The sequence below is a fragment of the Pinus tabuliformis genome, chromosome 8, assembly GCF_031772625.1.
Source record: "Pinus tabuliformis cultivar Carrire ecotype Pingquan chromosome 8, CPIR1, whole genome shotgun sequence".
In the NCBI taxonomy this organism is placed as follows: Eukaryota; Viridiplantae; Streptophyta; class Pinopsida; order Pinales; family Pinaceae; genus Pinus; species Pinus tabuliformis.
Genome location: NC_142294.1, coordinates 1,313,492,419 through 1,313,509,020, shown reverse-complemented (window position 1 = coordinate 1,313,509,020; position 16,602 = coordinate 1,313,492,419).

The following is a 16,602-nucleotide window of genomic DNA, read 5'->3' as shown; positions in this document are numbered from 1 at the left end:
TTATTTTAGAGTGGTTGGGTTTGGCCAATCCTGAATGACTTGTATCTTAGTTGGGTCCACATTTACACCCTGCTAATCAATGATGTACCCCTAATATTGAACCTCGGTCATGCTAAAAGTGATTTTTTCCAATTTGGCACACAACTTGTGTTGTCGCAGGGTTTGAAGGACCCGTCGAATATGGTGGAGGTGCTCTTCCCAACTATGGCTGAAGATCAAGATGTCATATAAATACACCACCACGAATGCTTTGGTGACGCGTCTCAAAATGTTGTCCATCAATCTCATGAAGGTTGCAAGGTCATTCATCAACACAAAAGGCATGACCAACCATTGAAAAGGACCTCCTTGGATTTTAAGGTAGAATTCTACACAACGGAGGGTTCAATAAGCACCTGGTGATAATTGGACTTTGAGTCAATCTTGCTAAAATATTTGTCCCCCTTGAGCTCTCCATAAGGTCATCAATCCATGGGATTGGTACCTATTCCGTACAGTGATCTTGTTCAATGGCCAATAGTCAATACAGAGTTTCCATGTCTCGTCCCTCTTTTGTCCCAATATAATTGGGCTCCCACATGTGTTAATCTTGGATTGATGTGCCCTATCTAAAATAGATCCTAAATATGCCTCTTGATCTCATTGTTCTTGAGAACAGAGCATCGATAGATCAGTCCATTGGGTAGTGGCATGCACGGGGTCAGTTTGATGTAGTGATTGACCTGATAGTGCAAAGGTACCCCTGTAGATGACATGAAAATGTCCCTATACTCCTCCACGACCTTGTCCATCTTCTGTTGTTGTGTGGAGGAGCCTTGCCTAGAAGCAACGACCACAACATTCTTCTTTCCCTGAGGGCGAATCATAAGGAAAAGTAAATTCTTGGTCTGGGAAATGATCTTATTGCATTTCTTTGCAGTGATCAAAGAGATGACGATAGGTAGGGCTATCTCTGGTATCCTGTACAACTTATTGCCCAAAGTAATAGTCACAAAGCGAGGTCTAGAGTCATATACATCATGCCTCTTCCACAAGTATTGTTGTCCTAATAATAAATCACAAACTTCGAGAGGAGAAAAATTACATAATACCTCATATGTGAAGGAATTTATGTTGTAGGGAAGGTGGCACTACTAGTTGATGTAAAGATTTCATCCTTGGTGAAGCCACCCTATGGTATACAATTGCGGATGTGTCGTGATCTGTAGGCCTAACTGCTTCATGAACTCGGTTGAAATGATGTTCTTTTGGATTCTGTTGTTGAAAATGAACTGTAGTGGAGAACCTTTCACCAACATCTGTGAATGGAAGAGCCATTCCCCCTCCTTTGGATCTTCCTTTTGTTCATAGTAACTTTCCCACTAGCCCTTAACGTGTGGGGCGGATATGAGAAGTTCAAAAGAAATATTTTCCCAATTGGAAAAGTCATGAAATTAAAAATATCCTTCCAACAAATTCAACCATTTATCTAGGGCATATGCATCTATTTGGAAGTCAATTATGGTAATATTGAACTTAACTTGTACCTTAAAAGGATTGGCGCCTCCAGAGTGGTTGCTGGATGAAGATGTGTCGCTTGTGGGTAGCCATTGAAGGACTTGGGAAAAGTTATCCTTCATCACATTCCTGTGTCGCTCGAGGGCTTCTTCAAGCAATATTTTAAAAGGATCTCTTGTGCCCTGGTCTTTCTTTTCTTCCCCTATTGGAGGCTGTCAGGGTTTGCAACGCTGGTCTTGCAAAGGTTCAACCAAATCGAGCCCTAACTCCTTATACCTTGACCTTTGTTGGGGACATGCAAAAAAAAGACAAAGAAAGAGTAGACCACTCTAATACCAATGATCCAAACTTAAACATGAATGCACCAAATTAAAAATATAACCATAAATACAAAAATCCAACAGAAATAACACTTCATTTCATTAATATCCAAATACTAAAATATGCTTACAAACATAATGGAAATAAACTAGCTTAGGCGATGGTAGCTTATCTTTGAGAAGAGATGTGGTGGTTACATGCCTCTGAACTATGTTACAATGAGGCTCCAAAGCCTATTTATTACTTAGAAACAATGGAAAACCCTCAACATCCAAAAATTTAACCCTATGAGATGAAGCGCCAAAAATGTGGGCCCCATTTGGGTAAATTGGTACATAAATTTCCTGGGTTCATAACTTTGGCATATGATTTATTTTTGGCTATCGTACTACCTCATTTCAAATATCTCAAAGAGGCTGAAAAATATACAAAAATTATATTTGGGAGTTTTTCAGTCTCTTCATTTTCCCCTAAAAGCATTTGTTGGCTTAGTGGGGCCTGACCCAAGTTCTAAGGTGATTTATCTAAACAAATCCCGGTACTACTGGCCCTTTCGGCAATAGTCCGTGGAGCGCAGACTAAGGTCTCACCCGAAGGAGTATGGGAGGGTGCTAGAACCAGGTTTCTGAACCCTAGATATGTCTGATGAGGTTCGGTGGTCTGTGGTTTGACCCAGTGCGCATGTTGCGCACCTATCAGTACTTCGTAGCTCATGATGTTGCCTTCGCGTAGCCCTGTTCGAAGTGCGATCTGTGTTATTACCCAAGTTCCTTATTAACCCGATATTATCTGATTACTTAACTTATCTAGGTAGGTCTTTAGTGATCATTAACAGTATGTTCAACATTCATATAAGTGCACGCGATACAAAACAATATAATTGCATAGAAAGTAATACAAAAGCAAATACATAGAAATTAGAATCGACTTCTCTTTATTATTCTTTCTTCAAGGCTATAGACTTGACACCACCCTGCACACTCAGCTGCGGACTCTACTCAGCCTCTGCACACTCAGCTGCAGAGCTTCTTCCTACTACTACAACCCAACTTACTCAGACTCTTACTCTATGCTTGAACCATTCACTTCTTGTTTTTCATCTTATCTCTAATTCTCTTTACAACTTAGAGCCTCGCTCTATTTATACAATCCCATGGTCCATGGACCATGGGTAGGCCAACATGATATTACATTACATTACAAAACTTAGGGCGGACAACCCTATGACTCAACCTATGCTTCGCGCCCATAATTCGTGAAGTCTTACAATACATTTGACCAAAACTTGGGATTTGAACCCCAAAACATGTTGTGGGGGGATTCGATGCCCAACAGAGCCCCAACACAAACATCGTGATTTGTCCCCAATTCACTCAGTCGGCGCGGTGATCTTGGTGCGAAGTCCCTCCAACTAGTCCTGCGCTGCTCGGAGGTCCGCAGCACACTGCTCTGCGGTTTGATGGACTTGTTGTATGCGTTCTTTCGATGCTTCTTTGTTAGGATCAAATCCCTACCTTAGCGCGTAGAGCCCCTACATCTATGCGAGCTTACCTTCGATATCAACTATAATGGTGAAGGCCTCATCAATCCATGGTTGGATGCCCGCTTTAAGAACTGCCTCTTTCTATATTGCGGCATCCACCTCCTCCTTGAGTGCCCTTTCTTGTTGCATATTTACGAGCCTCTGAGTTAGGATGACTGTCTACACAGTTCCTTGGACATTTTTGTACTTCTCTTGAAGTTCACGCGCCTCTCTTTCCAGGTGTTGTATGTTGGGGTCCTCCTGCAAGGATGTGAGGACTCCAAAGGCTTGGTCCAACATACTGGTACATTCCTGTACTTCCGTCCAATTTCTTCCAACCTTGTTTGGATAGCACTAGCGCACTGCTCTCTAAATTTCGGGGGAGTAGAAGGCTGCGCCTTCAGCCGCAGCTCAGTAATCTGGAGATTCAGCTCCAGCTGCACTCACGTTATTTCCTCGCGCGCGTTTCAGACTCCACTTGCCAAACAGTGGATCTGCACTTCTGTTGGTAGGTCTACGATGATGGACAGCTCTGGGATGCACCGGCACGCTTCATCAACTATCTGTACTAACTGCCAGTTTTGTGACACCAGTTCATCAAGTTGCAGGTTGAGCTGTTTGATGTTGATCTTTTGCTCACTCAACACCTATATCGTGCGGCCCTCCCTGGCACAGAGCTCTACTATTATTCCATCCTGTAGTTGATACAATTTTTCTCCCAGGAGGGCTGCCAAATTAAGGCCAAGTCCCTTGATCCTGCCAATCGCGTATTTTTTTATCTCATTTTATATTACCAATGCTCTTTCTGGTAGCACTATGGTATTGGCCATCCTCACGCGTAGCATCTGTTCAATTACTGATTTTCCTGCTGCAACATAGGTGGCTATAGTTCCTTCCTATGGGGGTCGCACCTGTAGTTCCTGTAGTTGTGCTCTTAGGCCCCCCAACATAGTCTGTTGCTCCGTCATGACTTCTTGGAGCAATTCCTTGGTGACATCGCAAACTTTCTCGCCGATATCATAGAGGTCTTCATCTATTAACGTGATCGGGTCGATGGCCAGCTTTGAAGCCTTGACCTTCTTCTGTGGACCTGATCTTTTAGGGACGCGTGGCCGTTTGAGTTGGGTCGAAGTTGTTCCTGGGTTCGCGCCCTCTCCGGCAAGGTATGTGTCCTCTGCCTCCTTTCCTGTAGATAATTCCTATCCCTCCTCTACCTGTGCTGTTGTGGCCCCTGTTGTTTGCGCTGCTGTTACTGCTTAGGCAGCCTTCTCCTTCTCTGTGGCTGCCTGTGCTTTCTCGTGGACTGCCCTTACCTCTACTGTTGCTTTTTCGTTGTGCCGCTTCTCGGCCAAATGTGTGACACACAGCTTGGCTTCCTCCTTTCTTTTCTGTGCTACCACCTTTTCCAGTTCTGCTAAATCCAGGGCGCACCACTCAAGAGGCCATGTCTCTAACACTGTAAAAATTTCATCATCAATGGTGATGAATGGGAGCTTGGTCCACTACTGCACCAGATCTTTCTATGCCCTGATGTAGATATTATGCACGTCCTCTTTGAAGGTTGTGAAACTCTGCAGACTGTTTTGCACTATGGGGGACAGGCACGACCTCATATTGATCCACATGCAGATGCTCACCTCCATGAGCACCCAAAAACCCTTTGTATCATGAATCCACTTCACATCCTTGGTAGCCTAAAGTGACGTGTAATTCGCGGCCTCTGGTAAGTCACTCTCAATGTCTAGGAATTGATTGTCCTCCGGCAGTTCACCTACGACCAACAAGATGGACAAGAGCAACCACGCATAGTGGAAGGTCTTACGCTGCTCCTAGGCTTCCTTGCAATTGATCAAAAATTCTTCACAGAGGAACTTGGCCCAGTTGAATTGAACCCTCTCCATTGAACTTCATCGGCGCGACATTTTCTCATTACCTTGCTAGCCAGGATTTGGGTGGTTATGCGCACCCCCTTATCTTCGATATTGATGATGGCATAACCCCTCTTTTTCTTTTCAAGCTTATGTTTGGCCTTCATGGCTTCCACAAGAGCCAAATTGCTACTTTGTCTTGCTATTGTTGCGGGGTCCTTTCGCTTATAGGGAAGCAGAGAAATTATGTGGATGAGATCTGCTGTGATGGGAATAGGCTCTTCCAGCCATAAGTACCCATCATGCACCAAGCAAAGCAGCTACCTGATGATGAAAATGGTGATGGGCACGTGGTGAAAGTGTGGTATCCATAGCAGATGAAGCAACCTAGCCTTCCCCACACCGCGCACCCATTTTCGTGACTCTAGTGTATTACTAGCCCCTCTAGATTATGTTTCATTAGACTCGGCATCTCTAAGTGTGGGAACTTCTCGCTGTCTGCGAGGTCCCAATCTTCAAACTTCAGCGTGGGCACACGTCTTAGGTGCGAGCCCTCAAATACAATTCCATAAGGGAGGATTAGGGTCTGGAGCACACTCTTTATTGCATCCAGATCCTTTGGTATCTTGGTTTTCCCTTTCCATGGAGAGATATACCCGAGCAATTTCGCTGCAGAGCACAATGGTTGGATATCTTCCTCTACATCCTCTCCTTCCTCAACTTCGGCAATCAGAGCCTATAAGTCCTCCTCCTCTTCATCTAACTCAATGGTGATAGCCTTGCCATTTTCCTACATTGATATATTACCGAACCGTAGATTCCTCGGGGACATGCGGATTGGTCCCATTTCCTGCTTAACTTTCTCCAGCCTCGGTGTTCAGCGAGATTTATGGATTTTTGGTGCAACCCTAGTACCCTTGGGAACATCGTGTACCATAGGGTTCTGCGCAACCCCATCAGCGGTTCCTTCTTCAAAGCCCAAACCTCTCCTAGTAGCCGCCATTTTTCCTGCACTATATGTGGTCTTTCGTGAACTTAGGGGCTTGAATATCACTCAGTGCTCAACACTCTATGCTCTATTCAACCGCTCAAATCTCAAGTGAACAAGTGTTGTCTCATGGTTAGCCCCTGGAGTTTTATAGTGCCTTTTGAATTCAAATTCGATTGTTCCCCCTAATTCCGGGCCATGAATGCTTTCTTGGAGGCAAATTTTCCAAAATCTTTCCCATAATTCACATCTTAAATGCCTACTGCCCACTCCATTTGGCCTCAAATCGGACATCCCATCATGAACAGTGACAACAACGATCACTTCCCAGCCTACCCGTGTGGTAGCGCTACCCTTCATGCATGGTCACGAAACCTGTGACATCCTGTTATTGCACGGACTTTCCATAGCACGTAGCCCTTCGGAATAATATTTTATAGTCTCATGCTTTCTTTCAACTGCGTGGAGTGTTAAGACTATGCTTCCTATGCCTAGTCAGGTGGTCGCACCACCTGTGTAGGCCTCCATTTTTCCCTTCAGTACAGTTCATGAAAAATCTCCATTTTTCCTTGTGGAAATCGGTGTTGCATGCTCTTCTTTACGTAGTGCATCCCCTTGGCTAATGCGTTTGGCGATATGTGGACCTATCCATGGCAACGGACTAACTAATTCTTAGTGATAGTCTTCTAAATTGTTCAAATGATTGTATGCACCTTGCCTTTCTATCCTAGGTCTGTTGACAAAAGATGCTCCCTTTATTTCATTTTCCAGCCTCTTGACCTCTACATCCATTAAAATGCCTTTCTTCCTTAACTGTACCCATTCCGATTCAAGTTCTCTAAGCCTATAGTTTCCCTATCAAATTGCTTTCTGAAGTATTCTATGTTCTGCTTCATGTAGATGTGTGTTTTCTTCGTCCTGGGCTTCACGCATTGTCACATCCGCAGGTGCTATCATCTGGGGTCCGTCTTGTCATGCTCCTCAAATATTACGGTCCTTACTTCCTTTTGAAACCCTAGAATTGTTGTCACAGTCAAGGTGTTACACAGGGTCCTATATGCCCATCGAATTGTTGGTAAGCACAGGTCCCAGTCAGTACATCTTACCCAGTGAACTTTATTCAGTGCTTCACATACCTTGTCAAATGCTTCTTCGTGGATAATCCTTGGCGTGATTTTCCTAACATGATCTCGCTGATTTGTGATCGCGGGAGTGGTGCGCATGTGTGGGTTGTGTACCTTATGTATGTATCCATCTAGAAAGGTGGGTGTGTAAGTTGTTTCACCCCCCAAACCTGGCTCTCATCGGGGGCTGGATTTTCCCAAAGCGTATAAGCATCATCCTTCTGTAGTTGCACCAATCCCTGAAACTCTGCTGGTGTGTACCCCACCGCCATTACGGGCATAGTGCGCAGTGCCCATTTCAGAGCATCGAACCATTGTTGTTCTGGTACTTCACTTTCAAAGTTGTTAAGGAATTCCTCTATTGATGTCAATCCATCATGTTTGGGCAAATCCCTCGCTTCTGTTGTGACATAGCATAACGATCTTATAATCATATTGCAATTTAGCATGGTTACCTCGTGTAACCAGTTCTGCCATTGCTCTACTTCCTCATCTAAATCCGAGGTGCAGGAGCTGTTGTGCTCCCACAAAATCCTACCATCGGCTGTCGGATTCACCCAATCCTGTTCTCTCGTGGTTATCTTGTAGATACAATCGAGATCATCATCACTATCGTCATCGTGCACTGGTTCTGTATATCGCACTCCTTCAGTAGGATCTAGTGGTACTACTACGCGGAGTGACTTTTTCTCAAAAATCATTTTGTGCTTCTTCAGGTTTATGACTCTGTTCATATCAGTGGCCCAGTCTATGCCCAGTAGCACAGGATAGGGATTGCTATCATCGACAATTTCTATCACTTCGAAATCCGCCAACGCGCTTGTGCCTTCAATATCGATGGTTACTCCTTGTAGTCTCCCCATGGGTAAGATCTTCTGTCGATTTGCCATTCATAACTAAATAGGAGACCACTACAACACGAACCTGCCCATGTGTTCCCATGTTTGTTTTGGCAGTACATTCACGTCCAATCCTAGATCCAGAATTAATTCATCCATTTCATATTCTCTGATTTGCGCAGTCAACCTCATGTCCCTTCTTGTGTGCAGTGCATGCTTTCCAAGTTTCTGGACCACGCGCGGTTCTCCTGACCCTGCACACCTATTGATAAGTTCCTGCAGTCCTTTCACATTCCTGCTCTAGTGTAGTAGCTTCATACATGTCTCCAGAAAGATAGTGAGCATTGAAGGATCCATCTCTGGGTCTATTTGATCCTTACTACCTGAAGTGGAGGCCTCCGTGAAGCTCTTCTTAGCTTCCATAAATGTCTCCTTCACGCATTCCAAATCGAATTCAGGTTCCTTTGTAGGAGCCTTGTGAACCCATGCACTTTCTTCAAGCTGCTTAACTTTGTCATCCCCTATTTTGATACTGCTTCGAAGCACAATTTTCACATTCAGGTCCTCTTCATGTGGCTTAGACCTCATCATTTGTAGATTCTGAGTTGGGGGAGGCTGGAGTACCCCGTTTTTACATAGCCTTGCTATCAATGTAGGGCAGTCTTCTTGCCTCAAGATCAAACTAAGCACAGTACAAACATGATTTCCTCATCGGATTCGTACAATCGTGGGCATAATTCCCTAGCCCTCCACAATTGTAACAAATTAGTTATATGCGACCCCTTCCTGGTCCCATTCCTCCTCGACCCCATAAACGGCCGTAAAATCCAGCACGCACTAGTCTTGTATTTTAATCAAGGGCTTGTGTTTTGGCCTTTACCATGTAGGTAGGGGTTCAGTCCATCATTAGTTCATAGATTTTGCATGTGCGCTCATCACGACCTACTAACCTACAAAAATTACAAAACAATTGTTGGAACGACTGTGTGTACTTCTGCAGTAGATGACAATTGTCCATAGCATGTTTTCCTCCTATTTGATAGATCACGCACTACAATGCAAGCGCCACGCTTGGCCCTACTTATGCTTCCTGTCTCAATTGCATCGGCCCTCTTGCCACCAAATAGTTTGCGAAAATGGGACAGTGATCCTTATCATGTCCCTGTCCCTTACATTTGATGCACCATACTGCCTTGCGAACCTCTGGGCAAGTTGTCCTATCCTATTTTAAGCTCTGCATTTCTAGGCATAAATTTTTTAGATGCACGTTGATTCATTGAACTCCTAAACCAGGATCTTGTATAGCGGTCTCATGCAGTCTCATTGCAATCTCCAATGCTTCGACCTGGGTGGATAACTTTTGCTATGAGAGTCATTCTTAGGTGCGGCGTCAGGGTTTCCACGAACCATGTGCAGTGCTGCACATCTGTCAAGGTCATATTGGCTTCCAGAATCATCCCCTTTAGCCTCTGATCCAATTCCCAAGGCGTCTCACTTGGAAGCACCGCGATCTCCTTAAACCCAATAATCGACTGTCTCTCCGATTTTGGCCTGCTAAACTCCATGTTCAGCGCAACTTGGATTTCTGCAATCCCTGCATTTGGGTTTTCATTAGAGTACTTAATGTACCATGTCAATACGCAGTCTTGCAACACACTTACTAGTGTTGCCTTCTTAATGTTGTTATCTGTGATCCCATGTGCTTCCCATACTTCCTTTACCACAAACCAAAATTGATCTAGGTCTTTGTTCCCTACTCCTTTGAATACCGGTAATTTTATTGCGCTCGTCCTACTGAATGGGGTGGGAGGTGGAGGAGGTGTGGACAGAGATGGAGGTGATGATGGTAAAATTGGTGGTAGTGCAGGTGGGGGTGGAATGCACGAAATTGGCTGCCTTATCAGACTAATCACGCTTCTAGGGGAAACTTTTCCGAGCTCCTCCTCACTTTCCCACGATGGTGAAATCAAAGGACCAGTTTCTACTTCTTCTCTACCTTCATTTTTGTAGACCTTCCCACTTCGCGTAGTCCCAAACATTAATTTATTCGCATAATCCACTTTTCACATAGTAACATCTTAATCCATGTGTTCAATGATTTATTATACTTACCTCACGGGCCTTTGAGGAAGCATCATTTCGCCTCGATGTAGCTGACTGATGTGTCCACCGTGAACTCGGTGATGAACCCTCCTATAATCTGATCAAGCCAATGATCCACAACACGCACGATCTTATGCTTTGATGCTTCTAGTCTGCGTACTAATTTTGGAGTCCACACGATCAGTTTGTCAAGCCTACACCTTCCATGACTATCAGCTAGCTTTGCAATCCACTCATACAGATTAGAAGGAAAGGATGCAAAGAAAATTTTGTGGATTTCCGTATATAAGTAGTGCTCCAACCACTGTTCCTTAGACATTCGCGGATTCCTATTTTCCAGTGTTGCGAACTCGTGAATTTTTATGTCCAACCACTTTTGAATTTCTTTCTTTGTTGAATTCTAGTGACACAACATCATACATCCCTTATGCAGCTCCCAGTCCTAGCAACGGAACCATTTGTTGGCTTGTTGTGGCTTAACCCAGGTTCTAAGGCGATTTAGCGAAAAAAATCCTGGTACTACTGGCCCTTTCAGCAACAGTCCGTGGAGCACGGACTGAAGTCTCACTTTGGATGGGAGGGTGATAGAACTAGGTTTCCGCACCCTAAAGATTTCTGATGAGGTTCAGTGGTCCATGGTTTGACACTGCGTGCACCTATCAGTACTTCGTAGCTCGTGATGCTACCTTCACGCAACCCTATTCGAGGCACGATCCGTGTTATTACCCAAGTTCCTTATTAACCTAATATTATCTAATTACTTAACTTATCTAGGTAGGTCTTTAGTTATAATTAACAGTATGTTCAGTATTCATATAAGTGCACGCAATACACAAAACAATATAATTGCATAGAAAGTAATAAAAAAGCAGATACACAGTAATTGGAATCAACTTCTCTTTATTATTCTTTCTTCAAGGTTATAGACTCAACACCACCCTAGGCACTCAGTTGTAGGGGTCCGTGCACTCAATTGTGGACTCTACTCGGCCTCTGCGCACTCAGCTGTAGAGCCTCTTCCTACTACTATGACCCAATGTACTCAGACTCTTACTCTATGCTTGAACCATTCGCTTCTTTCTTTTCATCTTATCTCTAATCCTCTTTAAAAATTAGAGCCTCTCTCTATTTATACAATCCCATGGTCTGTGGACCATGGGTAGGCCAACATGATATTACAATACAATACAAAACTTAGGGCGGACAACCCTATGACTCAACCTATACTTCGCACCCGCAATTCACGGTGTCTTACAATACATTTGACCAAAACTTGGGCTTTGAGACCCAAAACATCTTATGGGGGGATTTGATTCTTAGTGCCTCAAAATGGCTCTAGAAGTTTAGGACCCGAAAAACTGCCAAAAATAATAAAGTATGCTACAATTATTGAAACTGAAAAACTGAAAGAGACAATGTTTAGGGTCCAATTGGAATAGGAGGGTGGCCACCAATATCCACTTGGATCAATTCATGTCTTATGTTTTAACATATCATATACGTTGTCGAATATACAAGTAAAAATCTACATGTTATCAGAGGTCAAGACATTATAGAAGAGGATAATTCAAGTTTGTTGTGCGGGTGAAATTGAATTTGCAGGTTCATACTTCGGAGTCAACAATATGTCATTCTATAATTTGTGACTTTAGTATGCCCTAGAAGGCAGATCGAATTACATGGCTTGGAAATAAAGGATGGATGCAGTACTAAAAGACAACAGGCTGAAGGAATTCATAGATGATGATATTCTAAAACCTCCAACAATTGATGCTAAAGATCTAGTTGAATGGAGAAAGTGTGTGGAAAAAGTGAGAAGGATTATTGTAGAAGGAGTTTGAGATGATATTGTCTTGAATCTCCACGGTAAGGAAACTCCATTTGCAATGTGGAAGGCATTAACGGACCTATTTCAAAATAGCAGTGACCACAAGAAGCTGGCATTGAAGGAAAAAATTAGGAAGATCAATATGGAGAAGGGAAACTCTATTCTGAAGTACTTTACCATATTCACCCAACGTCGAGATGATATTGGAAGTGTCAGTATTACTATTGCCAAAGGCGATATGGTGAGCCTAGCACTTTTAGGACTTCCCAAGAGCTGGCACAGTTACCAAGACTTAGCTAATGGGAGGGAGAAGCTACTAGAGTGGGAACGATTGTGGTCCAACTTGGTACAGGAAGAGATTCGGAAAAACACCAAAGATGGATCATCATCAAAGCATGATTATGACGATAATTGTGCCTTAGCAAGTAAGGAAAAGGAAGGGAAGGGGAATTCATCCCATTCCAAATCAGATTTCTTGTCAGGGCGGCCAGAAGAAGGACATGTCGAAAATCAAGTGTTTTCACTATCACGAGCTAGGAAATTTTTCCACAAATTGTCCGCATAAGAAGGCTGGTAAGAAGCCCTCAGGAGGAGTGGAAGGTGAGGCTCTTGCATCAAAGTTTGAACAGGATTTTACCCTCATTATTTGTATGGTGTCATCGATGATGGGTAGTGTGTGGTACCTGGACAGTGGAGCTTCTTTCTAGATGATCGATAACAAAGATCTCTTCAGTAACTTGGAAGAGTAGGATATCCAGATGAATATCGAGATGGGTGATGATGGGAGGTATAGCACAACTAGAATTGGTATAGTTACCAGTCAGAGGGAGACTAGTTCTCCCCTCACTTTGTAAGATCTTAGGTATGTTCCTGGTTTAAAGAAGAACTTGGTTTATGTTGCCATGTTAGAGGATATAGGCTATGATGTGATATTTAGTAAGAGAAAGGCGTTCCTTCATCACATAGCCACAAGACAGGTGAAGAGGATATGGGTTCAAGTGAAGAACCTATACAAGTTGGAGGTAGAATATTGTGTTGCCTTGAGAAATGAAGCAGAGAAGGTGCAGAGGTGATATATCAGTAAGTTGTGGCATGGGAGGTTAGGTCACTTGCACCATGGCACTTTGAATATCATACAATAAATTTCTATTGATCTTCCCAAAGGTACACTAGAGAAGGTAGACACATGCAAAGGGTGTGCATTTGGGAAGTAAACCAAAGCTTCCTTTCATGACAAAGACAATCGAGCACAGGTGATCCTCAATCGAGTTCACTCAGATGTGTGTGGACCATGCTTGACATCATCCATGACCAAGCACAAGTATTATGTGATATTTTGTGTTGATTTTTCTTATAAGAGTTGGATATTATTCATGCAGGAAAAAGATCAATCTTTTTCTAAGTTTTATGAATTTAAAGAGCTTGTCGAGAAAGATACTGGAAGGAAAGTTAAATCTCGCAAGAGTGATAACGATGGAGAGTATGTGTCAAATGACTTCAAGAAATTTTGTGCATCAACAGGCATTTGATGAGAGTTGATAGCATCTCATAACCCACAACATAATGGGGTGGATGAAAGGAAGAACAATATTATTGTGGGAGTGGCATGGGTGATATGTTATATAGAAAACTGATCTCATCATCAGCTCAAAAGGGAAAGACATGATGGCTGAAGCAATGACCAAGTTCACAAGCCTTGTTTCCAAGCTAACGCTGCCTATACACTGGCAACCTGCTTTATAAAGCTTCTCTGCAAGCCTAAGGGAGTTTTAGTAACCCCAATAATTCTACTTGTTACTTCGGGGACAACATTACTAAACCCTAATGAGGATCTACGGGTCAAAGGAGTGAACTAACTAAGAAATATCCCTACATTTTCTCCTAAATCTACTCAGAAAAGCAAGGAAACGTCAAAGTTCGACCTATTTGAGGGATTTCTAATCATAATGAAGAAGGCAAATGGGAAACAACTCAAAATAATGGCAACATATTTGCTTTTACTGAAGGAAACTCATGGAGAAACTTGGAAACCTTAACCTCGAATGCTACATAAGTAGAGCTAGGGATATTGTGATAGAGGTCAGATCATTTGAAAGGATATCTTACTTGATTGTTGAGAAGAGTCTCAGACCTAAGCATAAGAAGTTGGTAAGAAGGGAGAGAGAGAGAGAGGAGCTGGAGGAGTAAGGGAAGGCTGATGCAACTGATGGTTTGTAATCACTCTTTCGACATTAATATAGAACTGCAATTGTACTATCTACTCCGTGATGTTGGTACTATAATTCATTTATATGTTTATCCAATGTGTTTTAACACGAGTAGCTTAGTTATGTGAAACTAGATGTCTTTGTATATTCATGCATTAATTGTCAAGGTTTTATGTTGTGATTACATTTGTCTCATCTATGTGCAGGACTTGATCTGGAGTTGTTGCAGGGGACTTCCACCTAGCTACATTGTGCTCTCCAGCAAATCCACACGGAGACTCGAGGTAGTGAATCTGTTTTTCTTTGATAGTTAGTTATTGAGTATGGCCATGCATGTAGCTTTGTGACAGTTGCAGATAATGTTACAGTCTGCCAAGGGTCCCAGGAATACCCTTGAGGGTTTCTTCATTCTCCATACACCGTGCATTTAAACCTATAGTAGCATTGGTGACTCCACTGGGGACTACACTTTAGTTCCCAGTATAATGAGAAAGTTCCTAGTTTCCTCCTCCTTCCACAACTTCTTGTACTTTTTCGTTCCTTTTCTGACCCATCAGGACCTTGTAGCACTCTTCTTTCATTGCTTAGCCCTAGATCTGATCCCCACAACCCTTTTTTGAAGTGTTCCCTCACTAACGCAGGTTAGAAGTGTAAACAAATTTTTATAAAGCTTTGTGGCTACACAAACAAAGCGTTAGTGCCTCCAATAACTCTCTGTGGCCCTCTAGCACAAAGCGTTGGTCACCAAATTTTTGATATATAGTTGTGTTTGTGACCTCAAAGGGTTGGAAAAATTGCTTCTAGACTAATAAGGGATCTGTAGCCGTGTTTTGTTTGCAAGATCTGTGTCCTGAAAGATTTTTTTTAAGAAAATAACATTCCTTCTTAAAAGTTTTTATTTTCATAAAAGAAAAAATCAAAATTTTTTATTAGTTTTTATGCTTAGCTTGTGAAGTTCTCCATTATATGGTTTCATTAGTTGTTAGAGAGAATTGAAAATTTATGTCGGTTATGCTAGTGCTGTAATGAATAAGATGCATGGAATGAATATTTATGTATGAAATACTCTCCCTTTGTAAAAAAATAGCTTATTCATCAAAATTGAAAGTTTAAAAGCATTTTCTTTTGCATGATTTGGGCCAGACTCCCACCAAATATCATACGTCAACACCTCTACTGAATACTCTAACAAGGTACACTTAAAATATACCTAAAAATCGGTAATTCTTTCTAGAGCAAACATTCATTAGTTTAGGCTAGGCTCTTGGGATAGGCAGTCTAAGTAAACGGCCCAAGATCATACACCAAAACTAGTGTCATTAAAAGAGAGAAATCCTTCTGCACTCATACTACCAGGACCACTCCAGGAAAAGGGAGCTAAATACGAGACAACATCAGACTGTAAGTGAAGGTAGCATCCCTTCTCTTGCATCTCCTTTGGGTATTCTATGTATCAGGGATCCCTTCGGGGATATCAAAACTGAGTCGAGGACTTAGGTATCCTGCCCACACAACATATTATCTGCGACTATGTCCCCCCCGGTAGTGTCTATGGCTTGAGGTACCCTTAGTGGCCATACTTTTAGGGACTAACACAAGGTGACTGGGGTAGGCTGACCTGATACCTAACACATATAGACCTACTCTGTCTTAAGTTTTTGGGAGGGTGCTCTTCTTCACGAGAGTACTTGGCCCCTCAATCTCAGGTTTGGGCGAAGCTCTACAGTAACTATAATTGTACATTTGGCCAACTCTCTCTATTATTCATTGTGATACTGGGTTTCATCTCCAGTGATCGGTGCTTATCAGACAAGGTCATTTCCCTATGCTTGCTAATTGATTCACTGAGTGTATTTTTTATTTTTAGGTGCTAGAGTGTTATCATTGAGACTTTAATAAACATCATTGTAAAAATTTATTGATAAAAATTATCGGCCACCATGGCTAGATCCGGCCCTTGTCATCAATATAGACGATTGTTAGGACTTCCCTGACTCATTGTGGAGGATCTGTCGAGCTCCAGTGAACCAGATTCCCCATCTTCGGGAAATCAGTGTTCGTGTTGGGTCCCTATAATACTAGTGATTACCCCATTACTATTATAGTTATACCCCTTATTTATATTTTTGTGCCCCTATTACCCCCATGTTGTTATTTATGTGCCCCATAGAATCCCTCTATTGTTATTTTTGTGGCTTTATATTATTATTGTTAGGTCGGCTGGATTATATTGTGACTCCTTAGACTCCTATATATAGAAAGGAGGTTTTGTCATTTGTATCATGAATTGTTCATTTATGTAATG